General features: G+C 40.3%; 2 pseudogenes; both read left to right on the top strand.

Annotated features, from left to right (window-relative positions):
* The first annotated feature begins 4,900 nt into the window (after nt 1-4,900).
* LOC136283462 (uncharacterized) lies at nt 4,901-5,665 on the top strand (annotated as a pseudogene).
* A 3,965-nt stretch (nt 5,666-9,630) lies between these two features.
* Nucleotides 9,631-10,945, top strand: LOC136283427 (uncharacterized; annotated as a pseudogene).
* The last annotated feature ends 2,045 nt before the right edge of the window (nt 10,946-12,990 follow it).

Below are 12,990 nucleotides of genomic sequence, written 5' to 3'. Positions count from 1 at the left end.
TTGGTTTTTGTGGGGGGAGGAAAACCAGAGGACCCGGAGAAAGATTTGCGTAGCAAGGACGAAAACCAACAACAAACTCAACCCACACGTGACACCAGGTCTGGGAAACAAACCTGGGCCACAACGTTGGGAGTCGAGCACTCTCACCACTGCGCCATCCCGCTCCTCCAGAAAGAAATAGAATTTTGAACTAATTGTTTACGTTACAACTGCTATTAAATTTGTGCTACAGATATTGACGAGTGCACTCATGGAATCCATGACTGTCTCAACGAATCGGCAAACTGTTTTAATACGGTTGGATCGTACAACTGTGTTTGTAAAGATGGTTACCAGGCGACGGAAAAAAACCATTTGCACGCCAGAGGGTAGTAGTTTGGCAGCACAAAAGTTATAAATTGTGACGATGAAGAGCTTTAGTTTTGCTTAATAGTTTTTTTCTTTTCTATAACTATTTAGAATGTATAAGCTACTCACTTCTGACCAGTGGAACAAGGAAAACACCTACGACACACCCCAGGGAAGAGAATCTTGCGACAACGACCTCAGTGCGGGCTGGTTTCGTTTCCAAGGAGATGCAGGAACGAAGATGCCAACCAAATGTGTACCTTACAAAAAATGTGGCACTGACTCCACGGGTTGGCTATACGGTTATCATCCAACAGTAGCTGATGGAAAGTCAGGAGGACGGTTTGCTTTCGGGATCGTACAGACTGTTGTAAACATCCAGTTTATATTAAAGTGAGAAACTGTGGATATTTCTATGTTTACCAACTAACGCCACGAACATCCTGCAACCAACGCTATTGTGGCACTGACTGATAATTATGCTAGGATCAACCACAGAAAGGTCTAAAAAAACAGAGACTAAGTGAAGAGGGGGTAGGAAGGAAGGAGGTGGTATCGTAATTTGATCTCAGTCATTGATAAAGACTCAATAACGTCAACTCAGAAGGATCTAATCAAAGATAAATAGATTGAAAAGAAAAATTCCTAAGAAAGATGGAAGAGCGGCCCCACTTTAAACTTGCCATTGTAGATCATCGTCTAAAGGGTTAGAGTTAGCTTTACTAAACAGCAATCCAGGTTGTTAGAGTCCAAAATGGCGGAGAGCACATGATTATACTTCTCAAATGACTGTCTTAATCCAAGTGATATAATTGTAGCACATAATCTAGCCAGGGGAAATTCCTTATCATCTTTCCTTTAAGTACTGAGTTATCAGGGGCGCTCTCCTCTCCCTTCCTGAACGCAACCGGTTAACAAACAGCATCTATCCAAGAGCAAATGCGTAAGTTTTGCATTTCGACGTTCAACCATTGTGCACAATTAAGGAGGAGAAGGCTGGGTAAATAAGGCTCTCTTGTGTTTCAGTATTTTGAGAATTTGACATCACTGGATAGACTTGAAATTTAAGGTTCCTCAACAGCGTATGTAACAGGCTGGGAACAACCGATAAATTTTTTTCAAAGCCTAATTTGCACAAGTCTATCCAGTGATGTTCAAATTCTCAAAATACTGAAACACAAGAGAGCCTTATTCACCCAGCCTTCTCCTCCTTTAATTGTGCCACAATGGTTGAACGTCGAAATGCAAAACTTACGCATTTGCTCTTGGATAGATGCTGTTTGTTAACCGATTGCGTTCAAGAAGGGAGAGGAGAGCGCCCCTGATAACTCAGTACTTAAAGGAAAGATGATAAGGAATTTCCCCTGGCTAGATTATGTGCTATAAATTATATCACTTTGGATTAAGACAGTCATTTGAGAAGTATAATCACATGCTCTCCGCCATTTTGGACTCTAACAACCTGGATTGCTGTTTAGTAAAGCTAACTCTACCCTTTAGACGATGATCTACAATGGCAAGTTTAAAGTGGGGCCGCTCTTCCATCTTTCTTAGGAATTTTTCTTTTCAATCTATTTATCTTTGATTAGATCCTTCTGAGTTGACGTTATTGAGTCTTCATCAATGACTGAGATCAAATTACGATACCACCTCCTTCCTTCCTACCCCCTCTTCACTTAGTCTCTGTTATTTTTAGACCTTTCTGTGGTTGATCCTAGCATAATTATCAGTCAGTGCCACAATAGCGTTGGTTGCAGGATGTGACGTCAGTTGGTAAACGTAGAAATATCCAAAGTTCCTCACTTTAATAAAATGGATGTTTACAACAGTCTGTACGATCCCGAAAGCAAACCGTCCTCCTGACCTTTCCATCAGCTACTCTTGGATGATAACTGTATAGCAAACCCGTGTAGTCAGTGCCACATTTTTTGTAAGGTTCACATTTGGTTGGCATCTTCGTTCCTGCATCTCCTTGGAAACGAAACCAGCCCGCACTGAGGTCGTTGTCGCAAGATTCTCTTCCCTGGGGTGTGTCGTAGGTGGTTTTCCTTGTTCCACTGGTCAGAAGTGAGTAGCTTATACATTCTAAATAGTTATAGAAAAGAAAAAAAATATTAAACAAAACTAAAGCTCTTCATCGTCACAGTTTATAAACTTTTGTGCTGCCAAACTGCTTACTCTCTGGCGTGCAAATTGTTTTTCCGTCGCCCTGGTAACCATCTTTACAAACACAGTTGTACGATCCAACCGTATTAAAACAGTTTGCCGATTCGTTGAGACAGTCATGGATTCCATGAGTGCACTCGTCAATATCTGTAGCACAAATTTAATAGTAGTTGTAACGTAAACAATTAGTTCAAAATTATATTTCTTTCTGGAGGAGTCGGGATGGCGCAGTGGTGAGAGTGCTCGACTCCCAACGTTGTGGCCTAGGTTTGTTTCCCAGATCTGGTGTCACGTGTGGGTTGAGTTTGTTGTTGGTTTTTGTCCTTGCTACGCAAATCTTTCTCTGGGTCCTCTGGTTTTCCTCCCTCCACAAAAACCAACTTTTCAAAGAAGGGCTACCTCGTGGAATGTCCACTGCCAAATCCCATAACCATCTCATTATTTATTATAAAAAATTTTAAAGAAAGGAACGAAACTGAACATCCCCTGCATTCATTCAGGGAGAAATTGAACGAGTGAGTGAGGAAAATAAATGATTGCATTTATCAGTGAATTAAAGAATGAATGATGATTGATTTAGATTTCACTTTGCAATTTTATGCTTTACCTTCCGTTTTCATATCTCAGTGAACCAAAACAGCATATTTAAATAGATTTGATTTAAACCAGTAGTTGCGGCTGACCGCTTGTTCTCCTTCACTGGCCTTAATTTCTTACACGATTCAGCAGGAAGCTCGGGAATGGATCCCAGTGGAACTGAACGATGACAAGAATATGTTTACAGTAACTTTTCTGAAAGAAGAAACTGACAGTTGCGGATGATTCACAGAACTTAAACGAAGAAAAAAGTAAAGGATTTTGATAAGAAAATACAAACAAATAGAGAAACAGATAAATAAAAATAAATGTATAAGAAATTTTTGAATAACTCGATAATGATAATGAATAAAACATTCCAGTTGAACAAAACATACTTAAAAGATAACTTTTAGTGTCGAGATCAACTTTCTGTTCGAGGGTACAAATAACAATAAAAAAATATTGTCCAAAGCTTGCTTTCAGCTATAGCAGAAAGGACAACATCTCTCTCCCGAAATGTTTTACTTTTTCTCTTTCTAAACGGTTAAGAATATATGAAAGTCATATATTTGAACTGCGGATAAAGACGTGAATGAGAGTGATCCTCGCAGTAATGTGCACTACTTAGGCAGTAGTGAAAATAATGACCTCTGCGATACCGGTGCAGTGCTCTACCAACTGAGCTAACAAGCCAACTGGGAGCTGGTCATGATGTTGGTTCTAAATGATATATATGACTTTAAATAAAATATATGACTTTCATATATTCTTAACCGTTTATTTCATCACTTCAGAGCGCTGCAGCGGACTTCGGAACCAGGGGACTAACAGTTTCAAGATTAGCAGACAGCAAGATGTGGTGGAAAGGTCCGACCTTCTTGGCGTTTCCAGAAAGTGACTGGCCTAAACCAAAAGCAGCGAATCCAAAAGAGGAAGCCTTGACAGAAGTGAGAGCTGAACGAAGACCAGATCTAAAGAACCAGCTTTCCAGACAAGAGGAAGAGAACGACAATCAAAACTCAGAACAGGAACATTCAACCTTCGTTATTCTCGAAAAGGAAACTTGGCGTTTAAACCCAGCCAGATTCTCCAAATGGTACCGAGCTTCTTCTCAGGGACAGTTAGAAATTGGATACTCACTGGTTCGGGTGAGGAGTTGGGTCATGCGATTTATCAAGAACTTTAGAGTCCCTGAAGAGCAACGCATCAAGGGAGAATTGACGACAAAGGAACTCTCGGACACCGAACTTGACATCATCAAGGAAGTACAGAAAGAGGTTTTCAACGAAGAAATTATTGCACTAACGGCAAGAAAGGAATTGAGCAAAAGAAGTCATCTGCTCCCCCTTACACCGATGTTGGCTGGAGAACTATTACGATCAAATACAAGACTTCGGCGATCAGATGACCTGGCGGCTGACACCAAGTTCCGATTATTCTGCCAAAGAAACATCACGTGACACAGCTGATTGTGAAGTATCATCACGAGATGGAAAGTCACGAGATGGGTGTCAACTATACACTCAATCACCTGCGATCAAGATACCATGTGATTCACAGTCGACAAGAAGTAAAGGCATGCATTCATAACTGCTTTGAATGTAAGAGGCGTTTTCGACTCCACCCTGCCAAGCAACAAATGGCCCCGTTGCCGCAGTTTCGCTTACAGATGACTAACAGACCGTTTACCAATTGTGCAACAGATTATGGTGCCCCTTACTTGACCATGCAAGGACGTGGAAGAGCTCGAACCAAACGATACCTGTGCCTTTTCGTTTGTTTACAAACCCGCTGCTGCCACCTGGAAATGGCCACATCCCTAGACACAGGTAGTTTCATGAACGCGTTCACCAGGATGACTGCTAGAAGAGGATGGCCCAAGATAATGGCTAGCGACAACGGATCAAACTTCGTCGCTGCAGACAGAGAAATTCGAGAATTAGTCGCAGAATTAGATCAAGAACAAATCCGACGCACAACGGCAAACAAAGGCGTGGAGTGGTACTGGAACCCACCAGCAGCACCGCACTTCGGTGGTGTATTCGAAGCCTTGATTAAAGCGGCAAAGCGAGCTATTTCAGCCATTTTACAAGACGCAGACGTCACAGATGAAGAGCTGCAAACCTGTTTTACAGGAGTCGAGAGTTTGCTTAACTCGAGACCACTAACGACCATCAGTGATGACCCAAATGACGAACCAGTATTGACGCCAAACCACTTTATCATTGGTCAGATGGGCGGAGACATAGTTCCAGATAGTGTTGACACGACCGAGTTCAACCCTTGTTAACGATGGAGGCGAATTCAAGAGCTCATTCATCGCGTATGGCAACGTTGGTTGAAAGAATATCTGCCATACATTGGTTCTCGACACAAGTGGTTCTCTAAGGAAAAGAACCTGAAAGAAGACGACGTAGTGATTGTGATCGACCCCGATGCAAGACGACGAGACTGGAAAGTGGGTAGAATTCTTCGCACCTACCCTGGAGCGGACGGTCTCGTGCGAGTAGTAGATGTTAAAGTTGGAGATAAGATTTTGAAGAGACCTATTACCAAACTTTCACTGCTATAAATGCAAGAGTGACACTGATAGAGACAATGACAATCTACTTTATATTTCGGTTTGAATTTTGACTCAGTATTTCGTGTTCAATTGTTATATTTTTCGTTTCGTTATAGTAAGAATTTCAACATTAAGGCAATGATTGTAATTCTGGAGGGGGAAATGTTATAGAGACGAAAAGGATAGTGCGTTACTATTTCGTAACATTACGTGACTTCCGGTTGAGTTAATAATATCAAATGTAATATAAGATGATTTTGTAACATAATAAAAAAGCAAATTGAAAAATCAAGTTTTGGTACTCGTGAAATCGAACATCGATCCCGAAATATTTACAGGAAATCGCGAGTTATCGAACATCGGAATTATCGGAAACAACACAAGTGCCTCCACAAACTGCAATAAAACTCTTCAGCATTTTGGAGACCAGTCCAGGGGGTGGGGAGGGAAGGGAAGAATTGACAAGGTCTGGAATCGGGTATCACATGGTCCCGAGCTTTCAGCAAGTATGGAAAAACAAGGACTGTATGTGTTTCCTACACATCGCCTGAAGTGGGAACAAAAAAAGCAAAATTACTCCAGTGTAATACACAGCCATACCAGTGTACAATGGGGTAGTAGGTACAATGGTGGACATTGTCTACAAAGATGGTTGATGATCCTGCACCAGCTTCTAATGTTGTGTTTATGTGGTTTGCTGTATATACGGGTCCATTCTATATCAATGAAGATCCCATTACTTGTACCAATTGGACCTGTTAGTAAGTCAACTCATTGTCTTTCCCACTGTAAGCAACTCTTAGTTCCACTAAGACTAGCTCAGGGTACCACAATCCACAAATGTCAATGGCATGACTGTGGGTGTTGATGAGGGTTTCTGGTATGTTGTTCTTCACCCTGAAAAGTATGAATTTGAGGCAAAGAATCTTGGCACCCTGCAGCAGGTGGAAGAAGTTCAGATACTGATTTTGCATTTTGTGAGGATGTTCTATTAAATGATGACAGATAAAAGCTGGTAAACACACCCACTACCCTGGCAAGAGCAACAGATATGCATAGGCTGCATTTGCTGGCTAATCAATGTCAGGAAATGGAGGCTTTCGCACCAGCTTATCAAGAGGAAACATTAATAAGACTGGTGGGATAGGCAGAGTCCCAAAGTCATCACTGAGCATGAGGATGAACCACTTCTTTCAAGTCTGACACATGGAGTGGATAATAACGCCTAGAAACTAGTGACTAAGGTTGCAGAGGAAGTGATCAGGAGACTCTCTCCCCCTGAAACAAATAATAAAGCTCTCACTGTACCCAGTGCTCTGTCCAAGGTTCCTCTGGGGTCCAATGTACTCCCCCTTCTTACTTCTGTTCTACCTAGTTTGTCAGAGCAAGCTGATGCAGTTGTTCTGGGTTTGAGTCAAAGGAATCATCTTAGCATATGGTGTTAATGATCGCAACTCCTAAAGGCCGCCATAATTCTCACATAATGCAGCTTTTCTATTATCTTCAGGTGTAACCCTAAAATTCAATTATAAACAGATCATTGACTTATTGCATGAAAAGTAGAGTAAGTCCTTAATCAAAAGTTCATTCGCACAATTTAAGTTCATTGTTATTTCAAGAATGATCCAAAAAATGTAAGTATACACCGTTACTTATCCTGCATTGGTTTTCTTCTTGGGATTATTTGTTGCTTAACTTAATTGTAGATAGGTGCAGTTCAGAATAAATTCCAAAGGTGTAAAAAGGCAAAGGAAATAACTGAATAAATGAATACATAAATAGAGAACTAGATCAAAGAAACCTGCATGTGACAGCTATGTTACAATTTACACTCAAATAATTTGAGTGTAAATTGTAAGTTGTAATTCCCACATCACAACCATTTAAATGCCAAGCAAAACTGTAAACTGTACACAGTGCTAAAATGTGTTTTTGCACTTAGTCTGGGGTGGAAGCTGAATGAAGATTGATATACTGGGTTTAAGTAGAGAAAAAAGAATGAATAATTTGGTTTGGAAACCTGGGAATAATGAATAACGTATTCTTTCCTGAGGAGTTATAAATACTGCATTCTTATTTAATTCTCTTGATTATGTAGTTTCTGATATATCTGATTGTTAAATGTTTATAAAATGCGACAGTAAAATGTTAGTAAAATACGACAGTTGAATAATCATAAAATGCAACCATTTAATATTCCTAAAATGCAACTGTTAAATGTTTGTAAAATGCGACTGTTCAATCTTCACAAAATGGAACCAAGAATGAATAGAATCCAATTTCTTCACACTCTATCAAGAAATATCTCATTAAAGTAAAGGCAATCACAAAATAAAATGAAAGAGAAATTGTCGTGACCTTGAACAAAATTCTCACAGTTAGCAATAGTATTAAAATAACAGGCCAACATGTATTCCGATCTAGCAAAATTTTGCAAGGACATTCACTGAGGATTGCTTGTGTGGTGTTTTAGTTGCGATTGCTATTTTTTCTAACAACGCCTTCATTTATACTAAAATGTCCTATTCATTACTCCATGGAAAGGAGGCTTGTTGCATTGTCATTCAGCATAAGCAGAAGCTCAGAACAGATTGCTAAGTGTGCACTCATCAAGTCAGAGTTTCAATCACAAAATTAAGCATGTTGTCTACACAAGACTATTTCGATTTCATCAACCCTAACCAGTTTCCCACAGGTATTTTTATGTGATGTTTGGTACATATCATAAACTTTTCAAGTCATGGTTGTCTCATGGTTACTCCTAATTTATCTTTATTCATGTTGCAGTACTTGTTCAATGGTCGATGCTCAGATATGTAACCCATGTGGCCATTCGACATGCGGTCACTGGGCCAAACAAATGGAAGAAAACAGGGCACATAACTGCCATAAGTGCAGGCACCCACATATGAGTACTGTCCAAACTTAATTGCTGCCAAAATGATGGAAGGCATAACAGTTAAGTGCTGGGTTGTGAGAGGGATGTGCCCCTCAAGGATATTTGGCAGTATCTTGTCCACCACTGCCAGGAAATTGAGCAGCACTGTAGCTTGTGCCCAGTGAAGTTTAAACAGGGAGATGTGTTGCAACAAAAGTCAGTCTGCTCAGAAGAGGAGCTATTGTGTGCCTGTGGGCAACAACTGCTCCGCAAAGAGGAACCAAAACATTTGAAAGCACATTGCAATCATGTCAACATGTCCTGGCCCTTAGAGGTTTTGGAAGGGCTGAGTGAGGAACACATTTAAAACTTTTTTCATTTAAAGCCTTTTCGTCCATTCAAGACCACAGGAGGCGATCACGTGAGAATTAATTTTTTTCTAAAGATAGTGGTTTTGGGTGTCAATTAAACGCCACATCAAGCTACATAAAACAACCTTCAAAGCTCGACAAAGCAATGAATATCATGTTAATTATTTTCATTCTAAAATTTGCAACTCTGCGTGATACACTTCACACAAAGACTAATCTGCCACATCTTCTCTGAATGCATTCCTCATCGAATTTTGGTTCAAAGCAACCCTCAGATATAGAATGTCGTCTAGATGTCCCTATGCTGCTCTAGTTACATCTTTTATTTTAATTCCGTTTTCTATCTTTAGTTTTAAATGAAGTTCTCTGCAGTCAAAATTTATTAGTATGGGGTTGGCTAACCCTAACTGAAATTCTCTTCTTTCAAATGGAGATATTTCATTCCTGCCCACATGGTTGCATGTGGAAAGTGATGAATGTAAGCCAGGTAGCTTGCTGTCACAATGTCTTTGCTGGGAAGAAATTGCAGTGCATGACAGCTGTTCCACTTCTTACGATCTTGGCTTAACAGAGCAGGAAAGGTTAAAGACTTTGTGGTAAGCAGTCAAGGTAAGTGAAGATGCCTTTTTTAAAATTCTAACCCAAACTGTCAAACCCAGAGGCAACAATGGAGTTTTATTAAGTACAATTATTACAAGTGCTTTGATTTGTTTTCTAGACTCACTTGATGATCACATGTTATCCAATGGCATTCTCACAGATAGACAATGGGGATTTAGGAGGGGCTATTCAACGGAGAGCCTCCTCCTTCATCTCACTGAGTCCTGGGGGAGTGCCCTGGATAGAGGCCATAAGGTTGGAGTCTTATTCATTGATTTCCGCAAAGCTTTTGATTGTGTCAACCACAGTATTCTTACTGAGAAACTCAAGGCTGTTGGCTTGGCAGGTGATATGTGGAAATGGATCAATGACTATCTCTCCAACCGTGTACAAGGGACTAGTGTAAGTGGGTCTAGATCTGATAGAATCCCCATTAGAGCCGGGGTCCCTCAGGGATCCTTACTAGGACCAAGATTGTTTGCATCTTATGTTAATGACCTCCCTGAATCTATTACCAGTGGAGAAGTCTATATGTATGCTGATGACACAACAATATATGTAGTAGGGAATACTGTTGATGAAATAACAACAGGGTTACAGGCTGTTTTGGACCAGGTTAATTCCTGGTGTCTTAGTAACAGATTGATTCTACATGAAGGTAAATCCGAGGCAATGGTCTTAAGTACTACCCCCTTCATAGGTCCTTTGAAACAGCTGAAGTGGGGTATGGACACCATTCGGTATGTGTCCTCCACCAATTGCCTTTGGGTTACAATTGATGATAAACTCTCTTGGTCTCAGCATGTTGCATTGGCTAGATCTGCATTTAATGCCAAAGTTAAAATGTTGAGACGTATAAATTTCCTATGTACATCTATCTTGGAGACTTTTTACTATAGGATAGTTATACCAAGTGTTCTATATGGAATTGCAATTTGGGGGTCTGGATCCAAGCTTAAAGATCTAGAAATGATTCACATCAGGGCTGCCAGGCTAATTCATAAGATACCAAATAGTTTGGGGATAATGATGTACTTTCTAAGGTTGGCTGGATGCCTTTAGAGTATTTTTATAAGCTACGTATCTTAACTATTACATATAATGCTTATTATAATTTAGGGTTGCGGGAAATTAATTGTTTGGTGACCAAGAACTCTAACAGTTATAACCTAAGGAAATCCCTGAATGTTGTACTTAATAGGCCCAAAACCGAATTGGGTCGTAGGTCCTTTGCTCATAGATCTGCAGTAGCATGGAATGCACTTCCCGATAATGTTAAAGATTCTCCAAATTTATCTATTTTTAAATATAACTTAAAACAATCCAAGCAAACTGTTATGAATATTAATTTTGAAAAGGGAGGTAATGTTATACAAAACATGAAACCAAATTTTCACTATTACTAAAACTTTATGGTTTACTTGATTTATTCAACTTATAAATTTTATCATCTGTATTTTATATAATTATAGACTAATTAGTTTAGGCAGGTCCACATCAGCTGTAAAGTTGCGCAAATTTTAACCTGCGTTATCAAATAAAGTTATGTATGTATGTATGTATGTATGTAGATGCAACCTGGCCCAGTTGTAAGCCAAGTTATACCAGCTGGTAAATCACCATCACATGAATTAAAGCCAGAGATTTCCAGCAGAACAGACAAGTTAAGCTCGTCGCAGAACAACAAAGAATGAGTCTGCTCCCAGCACAGCAGCCCTTAGTTTCCTCTGGAAACCACTTTGATTATGCAACATTCATCAGTGCTTTCAAAAGTTTAATAGAGTGCCAAGTCAGCGATTCAAAGCAAAGGCTCTATTATTTAGGCCAGTTCACATCTGCGGATGCTAAGAAATCAATTTTAGGCCTCATTACCCTCAACTCTACAGATTCCTATGATAAGGCTAGAAAGGTATTGAAGGAAAGATTCGGCCATCCTTATCCCGTTGCACAGGCCTACAAGGATAAACTGAATGCTTGGCCTCCTGTAAGGGAAGGGGATGGCATGCATTTCCAACAGTTGGAAAGCTGATTTTCTGGTGCTTAGTGAACAAGCCATGAAGACCCTAATGTACATGGAAGGCCTTAACTCTGAAGACACTCTTAAAAGGATAACTTTAAAGTTGCCAAGTAGCGTGGGAGTGAGATGGTGCCATCTTGCCAACAAGATGTTAAAATCAGAACAAAGACTTTCTATGTTTCATGATGTTGTTAAATTTGTAACGCAAGAAGCATCCCTGGCTACTGACCCAGTATTCTCACCTGAAGCCCTTAAGGAAGCAAGGAAAAATGAGTTCACCAACACTACCAACAGTAACAACAGTGGGAGAAGAGTCAAGAGTGCAAGTAGCTTCTCGACAAATGCCACACCTCCCGAAGAGCAATTGCCACCATCTTCTTCATGTCGATTCTGTAATAGCCAGCATCACAGTCTAGAGAACTGTTCAAGCGTCAAGAGGAAGACTGTTAAAGAAAAGCATTTGTTCAAGAAGCAAGAATATGTTTCGATTGTTTCCGCTACAGCCATATGTCAAGATGTTGAAACCAGAAGGTGCGCAAAACTTGTAGTATGCCCCACCCAACTGTTCTTCATGATGAAATTAAGATTTCTCCTAAGCATAGCAGTAAAGATCAGGTAAGAGCTGTTCATTCAACCAAAGCAACTAGCAGCTGTACAAGTACCTGTAATGCTACTGAAACCACCAATACCATCACAAATTCTATGCTTGTTCCAGTTCGAATATAGCAGCATGACAACCCGAACGACGATAGGTGATTTATGCAGTGCTCGACCCAGCTAGTAACAGAACTTTCATTAAGAAAAGCATACTCAAAGAATTGCAAGTTAATGGAGTCGAAACTCAAATGAAGTTGAACACCATGCATGGTTCAGAAGTAGTTCCTACTCACAGAGTTGGCAGTCTAATTGTTGAAAGAATGGATAGAGAGGTCCACATTAAACTTCCCAAGGCATACTCAAGGAACGAAATACCATCTAAAAGAAATGAGATTCCAAGACTGTAGTCAGCAACAAAATGGCCACACCTAACTTAACCAACAAGATTTACCCTTATCAAGAAGATCTGCAAGATTGATTGGTTTGAACTGTCCAAATGCTATAAAGCCGAAGCAGGTTATTCGCATTAGAAGCAGTGATCCCTATGCCATCCATACCCTCCTTGGTTGGGGCATCATCAGTCCAGTGACAGGAAGTACGAACAGAGAAGACTTGGATGTCTCATGTCACCGAGTTGCTGTGAAGGAGATTGGCAGCGAAGAACTACCTTCCCATGGGTTTGTTGTTGAGACACTCGTAAAAGAGATCATCTCTCCAGAAGCAGTCAAGAGAATGTTCCAGCAAGATTTCAGTGCGGTGAAGCACGTGGCTCAACAGACCCTTTCCATGGATGATCAAAGATTCATGGCAAAGGTTAAGCAAGGAATCACTCATCGTTCAGATGGACACTATGAGCTGCCATTGCCACTAC

Source organism: Pocillopora verrucosa, chromosome 9 (genome assembly GCF_036669915.1).
Source record: "Pocillopora verrucosa isolate sample1 chromosome 9, ASM3666991v2, whole genome shotgun sequence".
Lineage (NCBI taxonomy): Eukaryota > Metazoa > Cnidaria > Anthozoa > Scleractinia > Pocilloporidae > Pocillopora > Pocillopora verrucosa.
Note: the sequence above shows the minus strand (reverse complement) of the source record. Positions and strands in the feature narration are given on the sequence as shown.